Below are 4,950 nucleotides of genomic sequence, written 5' to 3'. Positions count from 1 at the left end.
ACTCGATGAATCAGGAGCCACCTGCAGTATGTTACCTCCATGGAAAATGTGGGACCTTTAACCTCACCCAAGGTCCAGCCAGGCCAGAGCCAGACTCTTGGCTGGATTCTGCCTAGGGCATTTGCAGTCACTATATAAGATCGTTATTACTTTCAAAATCACTGTAGCTACTTAACCTAAATGGGCTGAAACATGCTGCTATAATATTGGAAGTGACAGATTAAAATAGAACTCTTGCTGAGCGAAGAAAAGTTTGTTAATATAGAGCAATCATTTTACCTTACTGTTTAAGCACGGTTGTTTTTGAGCTTTTTGAATATTAGTTATGTTACAGTGGTAGGATCCAAGGCAGGATCTGATTGATTGCTCTGCCAACGGTCTTCTTTCCTATTCTTCTGAACTGTAACGCACCAGCTTACAAAATTGATGAAATATAAAGTCCACACAAGTGTGAAGCACTAGTGGCTTATGCCTATAATCCTAGCCACTCATGAGACTGAGACCTGATGATATAGGTTCAAATCTAGCCTGAATAGGGAAGTCTGTGAGACACTTATCTCCAATTAACCAACATAAGCCAGAAGTGGAGCTGTGACTCAAATGGTAGAGCACCAACCTTGAACTAAAAAGCTCAGGGACAGTACCCAAGTCCCGAATTCAAGCTCAGTACTGCCCCACCCCCTCAAAAAATTATACACAGGTTCTGAATGCTTACAGTTTAAGAATGGCAAAAAGCACAAAGTCCATTAAAGATTTGCCAATCTACTTTACTCTTACAGATGAGGAGATGAAGGCCAAAAAAGTGTCAGGATCCAGGTAACAAAATGAAAGAACTAGGAATACAACTCATATTTCCCACCTTGCACAGGAAAGCACTGTGCTTTCAAGGCAAGAACATTTATTCTACTGTCTGGATTTTTAGGGCAGCTGTGGCTTTCTGCATCGATGGCAATACATTCAACCAACCTGACACTAAAAGTTACCTGGCATCCTTATTAGTGATGCTATATTGACCAACAAGTGACAAAAGGAAGATGCCTAACAGGTAGCTTCAAGGCAGAGTGGCAGTCAAATAGGAAGCTGCAGGACCTGACACCGTAACAGATACTCAGTAAATACGTGGCATCTAAACTTGTAGTACTAGGGTCTGGAGTTTATTCTAACTGAGAGCATAAGGCCTTCCAGGTGTGACATTTGACTTCAACAACATGCTCATTGGAGTCAGTTGGCACAGAACCATTCCAGTAGCATTTCAACTTCCTTCTTCGCAACCCCACTGAGGAGAACAGGTGTGGTACTCTGAGTTAGCAGGCTACTCAAGAAGCTGTTGTTGGAAGTTTGAAGGGGGAAGTAAAGGCCCTGTGACATTGGGAAGCTAACACTGCTACAGATGTGCACCATGGGAAGCAGACTCCAGCTGCTGACAAGCCTGTCGTGAGTAAAGCAATAAGGAAGCAGGGCACTTTTTACATGTGAGGTTTAGGCCATTTTAGAAATCTCAGCATTACAACCACAGTCATATGTGTATTCTGCCCATTATAGAAGGTGGTGAAGGAGTTCAGTAGGCAAAGGAATATAGCAAAACATCCACGTTAGCCACTCCAATCGCATAAAGCCTATTCCTCCTTTTTCCCTAAAGGAGTTTCAGGACAGAAACTACTGCCCTGTCTTGTGAGATCCAGAAAAGCAGAGCTGTCAGACCCAAAAGGATTGGGCACCTGGAAAGCCATTCTCCCAATAAAAACTCTCAGGATGCTGAGAGTTCTCTAGAAAGGTCAATGCACCCAGGCTTAACAGGAATTTAGATTTCTATCCTGGGCATGGGCTAATTCCACTCTAAACTGCCTGGGAGCCTGGGATTAGACTAAGCTTTATGCAAATTATAAGCTGTTTACTGTGTAGCTCTTATTCCAAGATAAAGAAGTCATCTACCACTTGTATATAAAATATTGTCACATACTGATGCTTTTACCTTACTTTCTGCACATACTACCCTAGACAAAATGCAATAAAACCCTTGGTAAATGGAACCTTGGGATCTGAAGCTGGCTGAAGGCTGTAGGTTCCCTGGTGAAATAGGGCAATTGGGTCTGGCCACTTCCATCATGGCCACCTGGTGGATGGTAGGGTCTGGCATCTTGTCTTCATGATGGGGGAAGGTGAAGCCCTGTATCCCAGGTGATGGATGTGCCTGAATCCCTGGAGGCAGGGGCGGGGACATGGCTGATAGGTTACTAAACATGTCAATTCAGTGCCTGGCCTGGGAGGTTCCCCTTACCCTGCCCCCTGACCTGGCCCTATTTAGGTCCAGACCAGCTCAGGTGCCATCAGGCCATGCCACATGTCTCGATGTTTGTGTCCTGGCTCCTGGTTCTTGACTCTGGTCATCATGGTGTCCCAATTCAGCTCTGCATTGGAGCTGAATTGGTTTGTGGGAATTGCTTTTGTTCTTTCTTTCCTCTCCAGCCTTCATGATTCAGTTTCCTAACAGTATTGTGTATTTTCTGCGTACTAGTCTTTGAGACAGTAGTCCACCATGCAGTCATCAGCTTTTTAATAAAGATTCCAAGATTCAGCCTCTCAAAATGTGGTTTCTCCCTTTTCTCACCTTATAACACTGGTACCCCAAACCTCAAGTCCATGGTCCAGTCTCCATTACTGCCCTGTCCCCCCCCCGTTGGGGTGGGTTTCAGCAACTGAGGTGGGTTACAACACTTTCCTTGGGCTCTGGACTACATTAAGATTTGTAAATTAATCTCAACTTCTAATAAGGGAAAGGTAGCAAACAGGAAGACAAGAAGACCTAGTCTTTCTCAAATATACAATGAAACATTCTTCTAAAACACAGTAAAGTCAATCTCTCTACATCCCCACAGAATGTGACAGAGCACTTACAAACTCCTGGCTAGATGGTTTCATACTAATAGGAGGGCTATACTTTGGGATGAAAGAAAGCTGAAGATATTCCTTAATTCCAAATATTTCCATGCTTAAAGTTTGCTTATTGCAATATTAAATACAAAACCCTAATCTATAAGAATTTATCAACACAGCCACACACTGTTGGCTCATGCTTACAATCAGGTAAGACTGAGATCTAATGAATGCTCTTCAAATCAACCTCACAGGCAAATGTGAAAAACTCTTACCTCCAATTAAAGAGGAGTGAAGGCAGAACTGGAGGTGTAGCTTAGTAGCAGATCACCAGCTATGAGAAGAAAAGGTCAAGCAAGACTGCTAGGCTACCAGGCACTGGTAGCTCATGCCTATAATACTAGATACTATGAAGACTGAGATCTGAGGATCATGGTTCATTCAAAATAAGCCCAGCCAGAAAAGGCTATGAGACTTTTATCTCCAATTAACCAACAAAAAGCCAGAAGTAAAGCTTTGACTCAAGTGGTAGGATACCAGCCTCCAGTGAAAAAGTTAAGCGACTGAGCCCAAGTCCTGAGATCAAAACCCAGTACTGGCACGCACACACACACACACACACAACCACACACACACACACACACACACACACACACACACAAAGAATGTGAGGCCCTGAGTTCAAGCAACCAATCAATAACTGTCACATGGCTTACATGCTGACCACACAAAGGTAAAAGAGTCTAGTGCTTTACACATTACAAGCCTCAGTGAAGATCTGCATATAAGATTGTGTTCTTCTTATATTATAAAATATGGGGTTTTTTGTTTTTTATTTGTTTGTTTGTTTTGCAGGTCCTGGGGCTTGAACTCACAGTCTGGGCACTGTCTCTGAGCTCTTTTGCTCAAGGCTAGAGCTCTATGACTTTGAACCACAGCACCACTTCTGGTTTTCTGGTAGTTAATTGGAGATAAGAATCTCATGGACTTTATTGTCTGGGCTGGCTTTGAACCACAAGCTCAGAATTCAGCCTCCTGTGTAGCTAACATTACAGGCATGAGAAAAAACTGTTTGTTTTATATTAAATCCCCACTTGAAAAGAAAGAAAACAAATTAGGAATGCAACAAATTTCTGAGACACTCATGCATGCTTGTTAGATGAACAAACCAATATATGAGTAGAAGTAAGTACTAACCAAAATACAGCACAAAACTCTCTAGCATCTAAAGTAGGAATGAGATACTTATCTTGAACACATACAGCCATATGTCATATAAAGCGCCACTAATACAAAAGTCAGGCCTCCTCCATTCCCATTCTATCTTCTTTATAAAAAGGAGTTATCACTAATTTGGAGGAAGTGTAAAATAGATTATCTAGAAGGTGCTGGTTACTGCCTAGCTTTTTTGTCTCCTGTTATTGTATCCTGATCTTGTGTTTGTGATCTGCAGAAGCTAGATTTGCCTCTCTCCAGTGCTATCTCTGTACATTAGGAAGTCATTTTGTTGTATCTTATTTTTATGGATTCAGCTCTTAGCCTCTTTTCATTCTCCCTAGAGTTATTATTTAATCAAACATATTTGTAATGAAGTTGAATATTTCAATCAAATTGCTGTTCTTGGTCATAGAGATTTAATTTCTCCCAACATGCCTCTGATAGTTTCCATTGTCCTGCCAGCTTCCATATACTCTGGATTTAGTCCTAGTTGATGATGCTTAGGATTAGGGTATGATGGCTCTAGTCCTGGTGCAGTGTCTCATGCCTCTAATCTCAGCTACTCAGAAGGCAGATTTCAGAAAGGTCAAGACTTTAGGCTAGCCCATGGAAAAGTTTTAGACCTTGTCTCAACAAATAAGCTGAGTGTGGTAGTGCAAGCATGTGATGCCTGCTATGAGGGAGACCATAGATCAGAGGATCATATTCCAGGCCAGCTGCCATTTCTGACCAGTACATGCCCAGGTGATACATGAAGAAATGCCCATGCAGAGATATGTCATATTTAATATTTTAATATAAACTAATATCCTAAGACCACTATGGGTGAGGAATGGGTTAACTGGCAGACATAGTTAA

Source organism: Dipodomys ordii, unplaced genomic scaffold (assembly GCF_000151885.1).
Source record: "Dipodomys ordii isolate 6190 unplaced genomic scaffold, Dord_2.0 Scaffold89, whole genome shotgun sequence".
Taxonomy (NCBI): domain Eukaryota; kingdom Metazoa; phylum Chordata; class Mammalia; order Rodentia; family Heteromyidae; genus Dipodomys; species Dipodomys ordii.
The sequence above is the reverse complement of the archived record's forward strand: the minus strand, read 5'-3'. Positions refer to the sequence as shown.